The sequence below is a fragment of the Balaenoptera musculus genome, chromosome 8 (assembly GCF_009873245.2).
Source record: "Balaenoptera musculus isolate JJ_BM4_2016_0621 chromosome 8, mBalMus1.pri.v3, whole genome shotgun sequence".
NCBI classification, from domain to species: Eukaryota; Metazoa; Chordata; class Mammalia; order Artiodactyla; family Balaenopteridae; genus Balaenoptera; species Balaenoptera musculus.
In genome coordinates this window covers 5,595,295-5,613,420 of record NC_045792.1, presented here as the reverse complement: position 1 = coordinate 5,613,420, position 18,126 = coordinate 5,595,295, and positions in this window count along the sequence as shown.

Below are 18,126 nucleotides of genomic sequence, written 5' to 3'. Positions count from 1 at the left end.
AATTAAAAACAGAGTAGAGTGCTTTGTTTTGATAGTGGCCAGACCTTCTCTTTAAGAAATATATGGTAATAAAAGGGATGAAATAGGGAGTAAAAGGAATGAAACCAACATCCCTTCTCAAAGTCAACCAAATGCTTTGTGAACGTGGACAGTTCAGTTAAATTGTGATCCCAGCCCCATGGATCTCATTAGCCCATACATGCTTCATCCATCCATCCAACGGTCATGTTGTCACTGAAACAGAAATCTGAATAAAATAAGATCTTTCTCTTAGAGAGAGGAGAGGATAAGGGATATAAACAAATAATATTTTTGGAGTGAATCTTGGTCAACCTCTCCAGGTTTAACTCACAGTTACCTTGAGCCACTCCCAGCCCCCATCCCTGCAATGCTTTCACACTATGTTCTCCAACCATCTTCATGGCTTGCAGCCTCACAAATGTGTCAACCCTTCTCTTATCACCAAGGTGTGCCCGCTGTTTCTCCTTTTGCTATTTGCTTGCTATCCTGTCCTCTCTTCCCGTTTAATTCTTCTTCATCCTTCAAGACTCAGCTCAGAAGCAATTTACTCAGAAGCCATTAATGACATCTTCTCCCCATAGGTTAAGGGTCCCTCCCATCTCCTCTCAGAGCATTCCCTAACAGACCCCTTAATATTTTACAGTGTAATTATCTGTATATTTTTCTTTCTCCTCTCCGATATCAAGAAAACTAAGAGGAAAATGGGCCACGTTCCAATTTTCTGGAGGCTAGCAGAATGTCCAACATGTAATAAGTGCTTAATAAATATGGGAAAAATTGTTTTTGTATATGGTATAAATATAGCACAATGGAGGGAGTGGTCAGCTTTGGAGTAAGGGTCAGAGAAGGCTTCACAGAGACTATTGAACTGAATCTTGAAGAATTAACATGAATTCACCAGATGAACAATTTTGTAGAAGAACTTTCCAAGGGGAACAATATATGCAAAAACAATAAAGAAAGACAACATACATCCAAAGAAATGTAAGCAATCTAATGTGGCTAGGGTGTTGATGTGGAAAAATAGCTAGAAATGAGATTGAAGAATGGGAGTGGAATAGACTATAGAAGGCTTTGAATATAAACATAAGAAGTTTGTATCTTATCCCATATGCATGCAATAGAGAATATAATCCTTACTGTTTCTCCCTGCCAGCATATACCCATAAAATCATTTTAACACCCATAATACAACATGAAAAGTAAATCTAGTATAGGAAAAATAGCCTATATTTTATTTTGAAACAAAACAGATACAACCTTGGATTATTCACTGATTTGATTATCTACTATTTGATAGTTCTACTCAATTCCTGCAACATAGGTAATAATAGAATTTTTTTTTTTTAAGCTGTTTAGGCTCCATCCTGAATCAGATCAACCGACATGCATGCTTCAGAAAATCTTCACAGGTAATTCCATGCACAAAAAATAATCTTCACAGGTAATTCCATGTACAAAAATTGAGAAATACCTAAGCAAACTGGGCCCACGAGAACACACTCTCTGAACCCATTGTCCTATCATTTGTCTTCACTGATATGTTAATTGCTATAAAATGATGGGTTTTGAGTCTTGCAAAATGACACATTTTTCTCTTGCTTACTCTTTGTTCTCAAACTAGGTTTTAACACAACCCATTTGATATTTTAAGAGGCTGAGTGAGACAGATTGTCAAGGTCAGAACAAGCAAACGTCATCTTCGAAACTAAAAGATGGATGCGTGTTCAAGGGAGACGTGATTCTCTTTCTCATATTGGGGAAGAGCCATTAGACAAACAAACCATCGGGGCAAGCGCAGAGGTGCTGGGCTGGGCACCATCTGCTAATGTGCTGATCACTGATGGACACCAGCCAGCTGGCAGGCAAAGGCTCCAGTCTAAAGGGAATACCTTACACTCAATTCCTCCTCAACAGAGACTGCCAGTCTCTTGTACAGTCAAGGACTCAGCTAATTAAATTTTCCTCTATAGGTTAAAGCTAAACTTTAAACATATCTCTCATTGCCACTTATTCACCCAACCCACACTTAGGAATGTTTGATATACTTGCAATATTCCATAATTCTTAATTCCAATGAGGACAAATGATTGTAGACCTATCATTAAGGTAACTAAACAATGAGGTCATTACACTGAAGTGGCTCCAATGCCTTTGTTGCCTGCGTAAGCAAACCAAAACCTAAGCCTGAGCCAATTCCTATAAATGCACTTGTTTCCGAGAAAACAAAATTTAAAGAATGACCAATCACAAACAGCCAAATAAGGCAACTGTTTAAGCTAGAGCCAATCAGGTTATTTCCTGGCTTTGCTTCCACATCTGCTCTATAAAGACTTTCCCTTAGCTCCTGTTGGTGGAGTGTGTCTAACAACGTCTGGTTTGCACGGCCCAATCCAAATCGATGCTTTCTCAAATAAGCCTTGAGAATTTTAATGTACCTCAGTTTATCTTTACAGTATAATGTTCTTTTAACAATACAATATTCTTTACAGGAACCATCAGAGAAATGCAAATCAAAACCACAATGAGATAACACCGCACCTGCTAGGATGGCTAGAGTCAAAAATACGACAATATCAAGTGCTGGTGAGAATGCAGACAAGTGGGATCCCTTGTACATTGCTGATGAGAGTGTAAAATTGCACAGCTGCTTTGGAAAACTCTGAAAGTTCCTCAGAAGTTTAAATATAGTTACCAAATGACCAAGGAATTCTACTCCTAGACATATAACTAGAGAAATAAAAACATGTGTCCACACAAAAAACTTATACAAGGATATTTGTAGAAACATTACTCACTATGACCAAAAAGTACAAACAACCTAAATGTCCCATCAACTGAAGAATGGATACATATAATGTAGTATATCCATAGAATGGAATATTATGCAGCCATAAAAAGAAGTGAAGTACTGATGAACCTTGAAAACATTATGCTAAGTGAAAGAAGCCGGTCACAGAAGACCGCATAAGATTCCATATACATGAAATGTTCAGAATTAACAAATTTGTAGAGACAGAGAGTAAGCTAGTTACTGCCTAGCCTGAGGGGAGGGGAATGTTGGGGGTATATGGGAAGTGATTGTTAATGTGTACAGGGTCTCTTTGGCAGGGACGGATGGACCTAGAGACTGTCACACAGAGTGAAGTAAGTCAGAAAGAGAAAAACAAATATCGTATATTAACACATGTATGTGGAATCTGAAAAAATTGGTACAGATGATCTTACAAAGCAGAAATAGAGACACAGATGTAGAGAACAAACGTATGGATACCAAGGGGGAAAGGGTGGGGTGGGATAAACTGGGAGATTGGGATTGACATATATATACTACTAATACTATGTATAAAATAGATAACTAATGAGAATCTACTGTATAGCACAAGGAACTTTACTCAGTGCTCTGTAGTGACCTAAATGAGAAGGAAATCCAAAAAATAAGGGATATATGTATACGTATAGCTGATTCACTTTCCTGTACAGCAGAAACTAACACAACATTGTAAAGCAACTATACCCCAATAAAAAAATAAAATAAAATTGATTGAGATGTTGGTTGCATAACGCAGTGGATATAGTATAAAAAGAAAACATTGAATTGTAGACTTTAAAGAAATAAACTAAGAGAGTTGTGAATTTAAAAAATAATAATAATAAAAAGGTAGCTACATAGGAATAGAACAGAATATTTCAGTTTAGCTCAGCCAATAAAGCAAGGTTCATGGAGTCTCCATAGATAAACATGATAATGACCTCCTCCCCTGGCCTCCAAAGGAGCCAGAGGACCACTGTTCTTCTTACTTTGCATCCCGTTTTGGTCAGCCTTCATGACGCAACATCAGGTCTCAACAACAACGCCTCCAATCAGATGTTTCTTCAACAACAGATACAAGTAGATGAAAAACTTCTCACTTTGAAAAAAACTCAGGGGTAATATTCCAACAGCCACCAGCCAATCAGCACAGATTCCAGGCAATCAGAACAGAAGCCCAACTAATCAACACTTCCACATTGTGAAGTGCACGCCAGCTGAATATCAGTCCTATAAATAAGATTGATTTCTCATAGAGAGTGGACATTTTTAGAGTAGATGCTATTTGTCTCTTGGAAAACTGTTCGTCTTTTATGTCCCTTTAAATTATTAAGAACATTTGAAATTGTGTTCATTTGTATTGTTAATTTGTCCCTCTATGGAGACCAGATCTGACAACAGTGTAATAATCAAGTAGTTGGCAATTGTTTCCTTGAAAGCGTCATTCTGAAAAATCTTGTACTAAAGTAACTTTTTGTTCATTATGTTCAATTAAATATTTTGAGAAAAACATTTTTAAAAGATATATTTTCAATCTAAAATTTCTTGAGTAAGATGTGTTTTTTAAGTTTATTTTCAAAGTTTTGCCAGATTTGGATGTGACAAATTTTAGGCCACCTCAATAGAATTCTAATCTACTATAGACTATAAATTTATTCAATAAAAAATAGGACCCATATCAAAATATCTCTCTCAAAATGTTTAACAAGGATCTAATGTAGAATTTCAGAATTAAAACTTGTACTTTATTCAAATTCTCATAAATCATTAATTTTTTTTCCTCTCTTGCTTTTGAAGTAATAAATTTCAATGTATTTCTGTAATATGAGCTTGTTTACAAGCTTTTTTTCAAAAAATCTGAAAGCTACAAAAGATGATTTGATTTCTCTCTTTTGATTTTTGGTTCATTGAATTCTTTGATTGAAGATTTACAACTAATTTTGAATCAAATGTGATCAAATGTAGAGGACTCACATATGAAAGGTTCAATAGAATTTTAGCCTACTGAAGTTGACTTACAAAATACTTTTTTGCAATTTCAAAAACTTTCTAAAATGCATTTGTTGCCAGGCAGCAAAAAGTGAAAGTGTGTATCACTGTGCTAAAGAACGATGATGATGATAATTCAATATCAGCTTCATCACACACACACAAAAATATTTGAAATAAAGATATGTTTTTTCAGATGCAAGAGGGAAGAGATATGGGGATATATGTATATGTATAGCTGATTCACTTTGTTATAAAGCAGAAACTAACACACCATTGTAAAGCAATTATACTCCAATAGAGATGTTTAAAAAAAAAGATATGTTTTGTCTTGTTTTATTGTTAAATTACCCATAGTTCTAATCATTCAAAAATGCTCACTATAAATTTTATTGTATTTCCTTCCAGTCTTTTTCCCATTACATAATGTATTTTTAACAAAATTACCGATTTGATATATACTTTTCTGCCTATGTTTTTTTCTTATTACGTCACAAATATATTTCATGTAAGTACATACTTTTCAAAAACATAATTTTTATGGCTAGAAGAAACATCATTGGACTGCTCCATAAATTACTGAACCTCTGACTTACTTCGTTATTTTAGGTAAGTGATAATTTTCACTATTTTTATAATACTCTAATAGACATCTTTGGGTAAAAGATGTTGGCTTTGTTTTCAAATTTAGGATTATTTCATTAAGGAAGAATTCTAGAACTGGAATTGCCGTTATCATTGTTAAGGGTGAATTTGGACACATTATAATAAATAGAAGGCTATCAGGTTGATTAAATAAATCCTGAGACTGTACTACTTACCTTAGGTGCCTCACAAAATCAGCATAAAATTCAGCATTAAACCCCAGACACTTGGATCTGGAAGGGGTATTCAAGATCACTGCTTGGTTGTTGGTGTGTGTGTGTGTGTGTGTGTGTATGTGTGTGTGGTTTGTTTTTATATATAAATATAAATAGGTAGATGTACATATGCATAGATAGAGAGACATGCAGAGAAATACAGAGGGAGAAACAGAGGGAGAGAAATAGAGAAAGAGACAGAGAAAGAGAGACAGAGATAAACCTTGAAACCTTGAGTCACTGAAAGCTTGAGTGACCCAAAGACAAAAGCAACTTAGCAGACTTGGATCAAAACAAAACACTATTGTTTCTCATCCTGTGTTGTTTCCACTATATCACAATACCATGCTAATCAATTTACTTTGAATCACACATAAGGAGGTAAATTTACTCAAATATTTAAGAACAACAAATGAACTTTCACAGAAGAACCTAAAAGAGGAAATTAAAGATGCAAATTGTTTAAGGAAACCTGTATTTGAGTCAGAAGCTTGAAACCAGTTTCTTCAAAAACGTGTTGAAAAATAAAAGAAAAAAGAAATATATGTGGCACTCAAGATGTATTAGCTTTCATGATCATAAATGCTATGCCAAGTTAGACCTGCACTTGCCTCATCATTTCCAGATACATTAGCTGAGGTTTAGATTTGACATTTATAGTGATTGATCTACAACTTTTGCCCAAAGAAAGAAATGCAATGTTCCAGACATTTACTAAATATTTTATATTATTCTCTGCATTACCTTTAAGAAACCTTGACTCCGGTTATGTAGACCAAGGTGACAAGAACCCTTTGCATCATCAACTGGAATTAAGTGAAATTCTCTCTTCAGCACATGGTACCCATCAAATGCAACACAAAACAGGATATGATTGACTCAGTATTATTTCATTTCCATGATTCTAAACCAAGAATCTCCAAGAAAGCCTGGGCTGCAAGTTCCAGGGTCAAGTTGAAGACCACTTACAGAGAGCTGGCTCCCTGGTGTATTACAAGCACAGACAGTTCTCCAGGGTAGTCTGCTTTAGATATGATGATCATATGTCTTGGATTTCCCAAGATTCCTATTTATACATTTTGCTCCAGAATGTTTATGATGGTGCCCTCTTTCTCACTCAAAGCATTCTGTTTTACCACAAAAAACAAATGTAGGCAAGAATGCAGAGAGAAGGGAACCCTCATACACTGTTGGTGGGAATGTAAATTGGTGCAGCCACTACGGAGAACAGTATGGCAGTTTCTCAAAAAACTAAAACTATAACTACCATATAACCCAGCAATTCCACTCTTGGGTATATCTGAATAAAATGAAAACACTAATTGGAAAAGATACATGAACCCCAATGTTCATTGCAGCACTATTTACAGCAGCCAAGATATGGAAACAACCTAAGTGTCCATCAACAGATGAATGGATATATGTGTGTGTGTATATATGTATACACACACACACATATACATGCAATGGAATACTACTCAGCCATAAAAAAGTGGAATTTTGCCATCTGCAGCAACATTGATGAACTTGATGGGTATTATGCTAAGTGAAATAAGTCAGACAGAGAAAGACAAATACTGTATAATATTACTTATATGTGGAATCTAAAAAAATCAAACAAACTAGTGAATGTAACGAAAAGGAAACACACTCACAGATGTAGTCAACAAACTAGTGGTTACCAGTGGAGAGAGGGAAGGGGGAGAAGCAAGAGAGAGAGGGAATTAATAGGTACAAACTATTATGTATGAAATAAATAAGCTACAGGGATATATTGTACAACACAGGGAATATCACCAATATTTTTAATAACTATAAATGGGGTATACCCTTTAAAAACTGTGAACACTGTGTTATACACCTGTAACTTGTAGAATATTGTACATCAAGTATACCTCAATTTTTTAAAAGTGTTCTGCTTTGAAAGGTGAATTATAAGATATTTATCCTAGCCACATGGAGTATGGTTACTCATTTACAGTCAACATTTAACAAGCCACTCCCACACACAGCCCTGTGGTCAGGGCTTAACAGAGGTTATTAGGCAGACCTAGTTTCATTTTACCAAAGTCATTCTATTTTAAAAGAACTCAAAACCTGTTTGAATCTTCAGATTAACCCCACAGCAGACACTGGATGGCTTCTGGAAATTATTTATCCTCTACTCTTTACTCACGTAACTGTGAAATGGGAATAATTGCATCAGTCCTGCTACACCAGGTAACAAATAGTGGTCTAGCAAGTAATGAGGCTTAGGAATTGGGTAGAAACTGAGCAAAATGCTTAAGTACTAATTAGCAATATAGCTTAGCAGAGTGTGGTTGATGGATGTCCAAATGCATACAAAGTGAACATCACCTTGTTGCTCATCTTGTTTTAATTATATATATCTCCTAAGTGCTTTCTCTTTAGAAATGATCAATGCTGAACCGACTGGGCTAGGTGCTGTGTTTTTTCCATGCTTTGCTGGGCATCTGTTGACCCTAACAGTAAAGGAGTGTTAGAATGGCCAAAGCGATTCCATGTCATCATAAATATGATTCTGTCAGTGTGAAATACCCTAACAAAAACCCTACATTTTCATATCACATATGTCTATATATGAAGTTTGAGTGAAGAACAGCTTTGTGTTCTTGGACCGTGTCAGCCTTCATGCTTCTGAGATGCTTCCCAAATAAGACAAAATCTAGAATCAACTAACCTTTGTCAAGTGCCTGCTGTATTTGGGGGTTTGGACTAGACAGATGATTATGTCTTTAAATCCTCATTAAAATCCTGTGTGTTGAATATTCTGATTCTCATTTTGCAGATGAGTTCACTAAAACTTAGAAAGAAGGTAAGTACTTTCCCCAAAGTCACAGAAATAATAAAAGAAAAAAGTATAAAATTTAAACTCGGGTCCTTCTTCTAACTCCAAGGCTAGGTCTCTGTCCTCTGTAACACGTGGCCGACAACAGTGCGGCTGAGACGAGCAACTGAAGTGAGGAGGCAGGCCCCCAGCTGGAGGGTGTGTATTTTCCAGGTTGAAATAGTTCAATCTCTTGCTACAAGAATGGCCTATAAATAATAAAAAGCCTTTTCTCAACATGCTGCTCTAGTGCAGATGCTTAGAAGTTCTGATTCTATTTTTAATTCTTATGTTTTTCTGGTCACTGAATTCCTGTGCAATTAAAAAGAAAGAAAAGCAAGGGGGTTGGCGGGGGAGGAAAATATGCTTTGGAATTTCTTTCATGCTCCATTCCCAGCCTGCGTGTGTATTTCTTAGTGTGTTTGTAAAAGGTTGCATTGACTCGGCCACAGGATAGCCAGCTACGTGACAGTTCATCTCTGGTTTCTATTACCCATGATTAATGCCAGGGATCGTGTTTATACTCGGAGTCTACACATCAGTTACAGGCTCAGGGAATTTGGTTCCAGCTCTGATAAAAAAAAGAAAAGAGTGTAGGGGTGGGGTGTGTGGGTAGTGTGGGGCCAAGCAGGTAAGTAGAGGGCTGCAGGGGTGAGAGCTGATGGGCAGGGGAAGGAGGAACTCGGTGATCCTGGATTCTGAGTCAACATTGCATCCTTCCCTGTTTTTGAGGACTGCCAGACTCCATTCAGGGACACTCTTAGGAGAAGATCATGGAAGTCAGAGCGAAAGCTGTGTCCTTGTCAGATTAGAGGGGCCATAACGATCATGCAATTAATGAACGAGTCCCTCTGCCAGCCATGAGTTCATTACAACCAAAACTCAGGAGTGGGCTTTAGCGGTTGCTGGGGGATAAATGACTGTTGAGAGGCTGCTTTGAAAGGGCACCAAACTTCATGTTTGTTCTCTGGGCACTGGTCCTTTTGATGGTTTATAAAATAACTCTATCTCAGTGTTGATACAGACTTTGAAGATCTCCTAGCCCAGCTCACATTTCGTATCTGAATGTCTTCTATCATGTCTCACCGAAGATCATGTCTGGATAATTCCAGGAATAAAGAAGCTCAGTCCATTTTGAGGCAGTTCTTACTGTTTGAAAAACCATTATTCATATTCATTCAACAAATATTTACTAAGTGACAACTAAGTGTCCAAGCTGTATTTTAAACACTAGAGAAAAGCTGTAAACAAGCAAACAAACCAAAATAAAGTCCCTACCCTCATGGACTTGACTTTCCTTACATTAAGCCAAAAGTTGGTTAAACCTCTTCCCCATTGGGCTACTTATAACCCTCGAGGTCCTCTTTTTAGGAGAAAAAACATGTTTAATTATTTCTCTTGTAAATATTTGAAGACAATGGCAGCGTCCCCATTTGGTTTTGTCTGTCCATTTCCCTCAACTATCCCTAGTTACAGAGTTCCAAGACTCTGCTACCTGCTTCCAAATTTCTGAACTTGTTCTGGTTTATCGATGTTCCTTTTAACGCGTGATGCTCAGAAATAATTAAGATGCTCACTCTGAGTTCTGACCATCACGGGATGCAGCAGGCACAGCATTTCTTCATTCTAGTTCTCAGTTGTCCATCATTACGATGCGTTTACATTGCCATTTTTGATATCACATCTTACTTCTGACTCACATGAAACTCGGCTAATTTTTTCAACCCTGTTATTATGCCAGGGCATATATCTGAATTGGAAATAAGTCCTGTTTTCACTACTAACCAGCAGAGATCAAACCACACAATGAGATATGCCTGAAAAACGAGATTGGGGCCCCTCAGAGGTCTACACTAGATTTTCAAACAGCCTGAGGACCACAAGTGTACCCTGGTGCCAGAATTCTCCTCTACTGAGTGAGAAGTTGCAGATCCCAGTTGTAAATGTCAAATCTAAACCTCAGTTAAAGTATCTGGAAACGATGGAGCAAGGGCAGCTCTAACTTGGCATAGCATTTATGATAGTGAAAGTTAATACAAATGCAAATATCCTTTCATTTAGTCTTCACAACAGCCCTTTGAGGTGGGTACTAAGTTTACCAATACCCTGATTTATGGATGAGAAAACCGAGACAACGAAACTAATAACTTGCCCAAGTCCAGACAGATTTTACGGGAGAAACAGGACTTAAACACAGATTGTTGGACTCCAAAGCCCATCCACCTGGCCGCTATATAATCACCTGCCTTGTCACAGCCATTGCTGGTGGTCCAGAAATGTTCCTTAGAAGGAAGGAGACATATCTGCCCTAACACATTATTCTTTTTTTTTAAAAAGCCTTGCTTTTTTTTTTTTTAATTAATTAATTGATTTATTTATTTTTGGCTGTGTTGGGTCTTTGTTTCTGTGCGAGAGCTTTCTCTAGTTGCGGCAAGCGGGGGTCACTCCATCGCGGTGCGCGGGCCTCTCACTATCGCGGCCTCTCTTGTTGCGGAGCACAGGCTCCAGACGCGCAGGCTCAGTAGTTGTGGCTCACGGGCCTAGTTGCTCCGCGGCATGTGGGATCTTCCCAGACCAGGGCTCGAACCCGTGTCCCCTGCATTGGCAGGTAGACTCTCAACCGCTGCACCACCAGGGAAGCCCACACATTATTCTTAAATTCTCTTGAAAAAGGTAATCATCAAGAAGAAAAGAAGGAAGGGAGGGAGGGAGGGAGGAAAGAAAGAAAGAAAGAAAGAAAGAAAGAAAGAAAGAAAGAAAGAAAGAAAGAAAGAAAGGAAGGAAGGAAGGAAGGAAGGAAGGAAGGAAGGAAGGAAGTAAGGAAGGAAGGAAGGAAGGAAGGAAGGAAGGAAGAAAGAAAGAAAGGAAAAGGAAGAAAGAAAGGAAGGAAGGAAGAAAGAAAAAGAGGAAAGGCCTTAAAGATCTATGGCATTGGAGGGAAGAGGCTGGCTTCTCCCACAGGGTCTGATCAGCAAACACACTATCTGGGATCCTTTTACGAAAAATCCTCTGATTCTGACCTGATGAATTACAACAGTCTCCATTTCAGATGTCAAATAGGGATCGAGCTTGACAATAAATAGCACTTTCCTTGCTTCTGCATCTTTTCCCATAGTTCACAACAGGAGTTCACTGCATTTTATCTGATGGTTTGACTCAGAGGATGGGCTCTAGATTAGGTGGTTCACACCCAGACGGTGAGCTAGCCAAAAAGTTCTGGATGTCAGTCTGCTCAGCTCGACCACACAGCCTGACTCTGTCCTGCCGAGGCAACAGCAAAGCTGTAACCCTCTCACCAACTTCAGGGCACCCAGGCACCGAGGAGGGACCTTTCACAGACTGGAAAGAACCCTCCATTAATCAGCGGTGAAGAAGAGGGAATCTTGGATTCTAGCCCAAAGAGGACAGATTCAGTCATGTACCGAATCTCATCCTTCCCATGCTCCCCCCCGCCCCCCGCCCCACTCTGTTTCACAGGGGAATTCATTTTCTTTTATTTTTCCACCTATATATGAGGATTCATTTTTTTCCTTCTTATTTTTTCTGTGTTGCTTCTCTCTCTATGCCCTTTTCCTGTACTATGTACCCCCAAAGGAAACGACCAGACCATGTAACAATAGAATTAGAATTATTAGTTTACTGGAACTTTTCTATTGATTACTGAGATGCCTGATGGCCAAAATAATTGAGAAGCAATCTATGTTATAACAAAAGTAGAAAACAACAGTACATTTCTTAAACATTTACAGAGAGTTTAGATATAATTTTTTACCTCCTTTTTATTCAATTTAAACTGGAATTCAAGGTCTTTTCTCACGAAAGAGCCCCAGTTTGCTTGCTAAAGACACTACGCTTGGTTACTAATTGAGACCCAAAGGAGTTGATACCACATAGACTGACTTATTCTTTCAATAATTTTGCTTTTGTTTCTATATGGAAGTTACTAGATAAAGTGCCCTAATCTTACAGACTCAATGTGGCATAAAGTCAGATAAAAATAAAATGGGTTAAATGCAATTCTTACAGAGACCTACAATCACTCACTCGAAAATTCACTCCGACAAGAACCAAAGTATCTTTTCACTTGAAAATTCTTTCAATTTATGTGGTAAAAATTCTGTGACTATCTAGAATAGCAATGCTTCCTTTAGAATACTAATCACATAGTATTTCCCTATGAGGGAAAGCTCCTCACAGGGGATGAGAAAGCCACAGGGAATTCTTGGCAGATTCTAAAATCTAGCTAGTTCTTGGAAGGACTTGTTCATCCCAGAGGTATTGCAGATGATAGAAGAGTTTTCCCACTTTAGGGTAGCTGGCCGGGCAGTAACAGCCCCAGAGGAATGCAAGATGTTGCAGGAAGGTGTGGTCCATGGTGACAGCGGTGTGGAATGGGAAGGCAAGTGACCCATGTGAGATTTTTCAGCCTTAATCTGTGCCATTTGACCCTTGGCCCAAAGACAGGGGTTTGTGCCACTTTCTCCATGAGACAAATTTGTTCAAGTGTCCCCAGTCTGTGCACTATTAGCCCCTGAACTTGGTTCCTTAGAAACGCTATTGACTGTCACCTTACAGATGCTTTGGTCCGTTTTAATGGTGGATTGATGATCTCCAAGCTTTGGGTGGCTCAGAATCACAGATAATCATGATGATGATGGAAATAAAATAACCTGAGTGTGGCTTGCATATGAACCCCATTCTCTCAAGCCAGCAAAGAGATCTTTCTGACCTCAGACGTGGCTTGCCCATTCATCCTAAGGAAGAGTCTTCTTTCAGTGGTTATCTCCTAACCCAAGACTACAAGTGTTCCTTGTGTACTTTCCCTACGTCTCAGTGTGGTTTTGAAAGATCTTTAGTGAATTTAATCTTTTTTAGGAAGCCAAACTTACTGAATCTGGACCAGAACCAAACTTCCCAGCCAGTTCTGCCCAGAATTCAGTTACTTCCTGGGAGAATGGTACATCCTTCTAAAAGTCAAAGGCATCTTGGAGACCAGAGGGCCTTAGACTGACAAAGATGTTCTATCCTCAAAGTTGACATGTTCTAGTATAGTTGCCAGGAGTAAGCGGTTTAAGTAGTACTATTCCTTTAAATACTGACTTCTACCATATGCATTAAATCCATTACATAACTTAACTATTTCTTGCTCCCAACAATTATATGGAATTAGTCCCACGTTACTGATGAGGAAATATTTAGGATAAGTAACTAAAGTCACGAAACTGGGGCAGGACAGAGGCTGTATGAGCTCAGGTATTTAACCCTTATGCCAGTGCTGCCTTGAAGATGCCTTCATATGGCGGGCTCACTCCATCCAAAATCCTCTTAACCAGTCATGGTCAGTGACTTGCCCAAGGAGGCGGTGGTGGACAACGTCTACCCTCTGAGGAGGAGCATTTTGTCTCTTAAATTGTTTAGAATTCCCAGTGCATGGTGGTAATAAAAATGCAGATTGACTTGTAGTGAGTTTCATCATTGTTTTTAAATTCTTGGTAGAAAATGCACTCTCTTATTGCCTGCCTCTGGGCAGATGCTCTCATTCTCCCCTCAGTCTTGCCTTGGAGTGACTCTAAGAATGGCGAGAGGGTACTTTTTTAAGGACGTTACGTCTGGATGATATTTGGACTGTATCATCATGGAACTCTTGCCTTGGACCTGCCCGTGTTTCCTGGACCAGCTCTTATTTACAGGCTTTTCCTTCTGAACCTTTGATGGAACCACCTTTTGGAGGGTAGATTATACTTCAGGAGCCATGTGTTATGATCATCAGGGAAGGAGTTTGGGCTCTAAAGAAATATTTAGCCTCAGTCTTTTCTCTGGGGCTATAGACCTGACATTTAGCAAATCAAAGAAAAGCTATGAGAAACATCGGCCCAACAAAATCAGTTTCCTATCACTGAGGTTGAAGTTCCATTTTACAAAGTGAGATAACTTTACAGTAGAAAAAACTAGCAAACCCTGCCTTAACCAACTGATCGAGGTTAACTTCACCAGTGATAAAACATATCGATAACATGGACCCCCTACTATGATGACGAGGAGAGACTGTCAGCTTTATGGTATTCTTCCCCTAAACCCATAATCCCAGTGTAATCATGACTAAAACAGCAGACAAACCCAAATTACCTGGTCAGTACTACTTAAAACGCTAAAGATCATGAAAAACAAGGGGAAAAAACTATCACAACCCATAGTCAACTAAGGAAACATGATGACTATATGCAATGTGAAATCCTGGATTGGATCCTCGATGAGAAAAAGGCCATGATTGTAAAATCCGGCAAAATCTGATGATAGTCAGGAGCTTAGTTAATAACAATGCACCTTGTTGGCTTCTTCATTTTGATGAATGTACCATGATAATGTGAGATGGTTAGCATTAGGGGAAACTGGATGAGGGGTAGATGGGAGCTCTCTGCATTATCTTTACAACTTTTCTATAAAGCAAAGCCATTACAGTAACAAGTTTATTGTATTTTTGAGTGAACCCTTGGCAAGAATAAGGAACGCAGAAGAAGAAAGCTGGGAGTCTTAGTGTGTAAGGGCAGTGATACAGCCCTAATGTTGGCCGTGGCAATCAGAGTGTAGGCTTATTTTTCTGTTATATTATTAATAGCACCAGTTTTCACACTCAAAAGTATCTTGATGGGGTGATAAAATCTATGGTCATCTATGATTGATTTCCATGTCTTTGGAGATATCTTGCACACTAAAACAAATAAAAAAACAAACTAGATAGATAGATAGAGATAGATAGATATAAAATAGTACATATTATACACACACGGAACCAATAAACAAAAAGATGCTCAGCAGTTCTCTAAACAATTAAATAAATGCAAATGGGTACCAAAAGTGTGATTATCATTTTTAACCTCACAGATAGACTGAACTACCTCTTGAATGACATTTTATTTTTCAGGTGTTTTGTATTTTGTTTAGTTCTCTATAGCTAGATGGTTGCATCTGGTTCTCAGGTTTTATAAACAATATTGTCAAGACAATTTTATACCTAAATCCATGATTATTTACTTAAGAATAGCTAAAAGGAACACCAACAGCAAGCACATGATCTGCAGATAATCCTTTTACTAGTAAATAAAATCCCTGAATCCAGAGAAAAGGGACAAACAAAAAAATATATTCAGTAGAGGAGAAGCCTCAGAAGAGAAATGCCAGAAGCTGCTTCAAACAGTCAAAAGAGAAACAGTTCAAATTTAAATTTGTATGTTCTTTCACTTGATCCACCCAGTGGGCCTGAAACAAATTATTCTTCTATAGATGAGAAAGTGGATGTTCAAAGTAAATAAACAACTTGCCAAGTGTCTTCTGACCTCCAAACCAATATCTCTCCACTGACATTCCCATCCGCTGAAGAACTGACATGTGAGCGTGAGTGTGGCATTGATCTCTCGGGGTCCTTTGTTTAGAATGCAAAGGGCTGGTTTCTCCTTATTGGTAGTCTGATTTTCTCCATCCTTGCACTCTCCTCCCACCTTTCCCCCACCCAGATTCTGGCTCAGAAACACCTTCTCAAGGGAGCACACAGTATTTCTACTGTATAACTCAACTTCCTAGGCAAATACCCTTAAGAAACACTCTATACGTTTGCACTTTGGCAGGCTCCTTTGTAATTCCTAGTTGTTCTTTCAATCAACAAACGTGGATGAAACCAATACTACTGGAAAAGCAGCCTTGTGTTACATGTGATGGGAATGTAAAGACAAGGTGTAATCCCAGCCTACAGTAATTTCTGTCTACCAAGGTAGATTTATTGATCCATTCCACAAATGTCCATGAGCATTTATTTGCATCCTTAGCCTAGGCACTGAGAGTTGCTGAGTTAGAAATTAATTAGCTATGAGGAACATGCAGGCCGGGGAAGGAACCAGATGTACAATTCACTTTATACACCAGCCATCACGATACAAAAGGCCCTGTCATATCTATAAGAGACAAAGACCATGTGGAAGGAGTTTCAAAGCCGCTCCTGGGTAAAAGGGATCAAGAAGAAGAAGCATTTGAAATGGATCTTGAAGGATAAGTTGGATTTCAACATAGGGTATGATTACTCCGTAGGGAAAGTGACTAGAATTGGGGATGCAGGGACTTTTCAGAGCACCTAAAATTGTCCATGCAATCGGCACATGTAAATGAGTAAGGGGAGTAAGAAGATGATGGGACCAAGGAAAGGACCACTTTGGACATCAGGTTAGTTTTTGGATTGTATTTACTAAGTAAGTGTGAGTTTTGAAGATCTTCCTGTATAAAGAAATAAAAGGATCACACATGTATTTCTTACACCTCTTATTAGGCTATAAGCTACAGGAATAAAGGGGAATATGCTTTACATCTTTTATATCTTCTTAAGAACAGAGTTTGGCCTGAAAAAAATCAGTACGACTCAGCAAACATAGGTCCTGGTCGTAGGAAGTTGAATACGACATGATTTCAATTTTCACAACTAGTGGAAGAGGCAGAGTCACAAACAGATGAGTTCAGTGTCATTAGAAAAATGATAGCGTTTTTCATGGTATGCTTGGGAGCATGAAGGGGCACTAAATATTTACTCTCAATAAATATTTGTGGCCTAACTGTGTGGGAGTGTTTGGAGACTTAAAGTTGGCATGAGATGTACAAAGGCAGAGTGTGATTCTGAAGAGACCACCTAGCATCTGTCATTTATGAGTGACCCTGGCTCTGCCACTGGTTATCTATGTGAACTTAAGCAAGTAAACCTTCTCAGGATCTGTTTCTTTTGTTCACAACATTAGGAGTCGATTGATAAACATTTCAGAGTTTAAATTTTGATAAACTCTACTTTTTAGCCCAGGGATTTTGTAATTTCTCTGGTTCCAGACCCCTTCTCTCTTTGCCTTTCCCACCCTGGCCCTGGTGCTGGGTAGTGTGGCCCCTGTCCTCTGTCCAGCCCACAGGGCAGTATGGGAAAATCTCAAGTTCCCATTTCAGGAGACGGAGGGTAGGGACAGAGCGGGGCCTCGCTAAGCTCTGTGCATGCAGTCAGCCTGCTCTTAGGCTGATTGGTGGCAGCAGTATCTCCACCCACTTCATGTACAATGACCCAGTCACTCCAGTGCCCTCCCTTGAGGCCCAAGACTCTTGTCAGCCCCCTCAGATAGCTGAGCCACTTCTCCCACGCCCACCAGTCTCTAAGAGAAAGAAATTCTGTACAATGTCTAATGTTATCTGGTCCCTTTTAAAAATGAGCCTAGAATAACCACGACTCCTCCCTCCAAGGGAAACCCTCCTGGCACTATTTTCACTGCGTGATGAATTAAGCCCTGCTGAACTGCTTTCATAAATCAACTGGGACCTTAGGAGGGACTATGGAGTCAGGCCTGGGGGCTCTGAAAGTCACCTTAAAAGACAGGAGGGGAAAGAAAGATGGGTCAGCGTCAAGCCTCAGAAAAGAGTCAGAGTCAAGTTAGCCAGAAAAATGGAAGAAGCATAGACATTTCTCTCTCTCAGAGCCTGGTTATTGTTGGCAAGCACCAGAGGTTCTGCTTCAAGGACCTCCCATGATGTCCAATAGAAAGAATAAAAAAAAGATGAGACCGTGTGGGTGTTTTCATCTT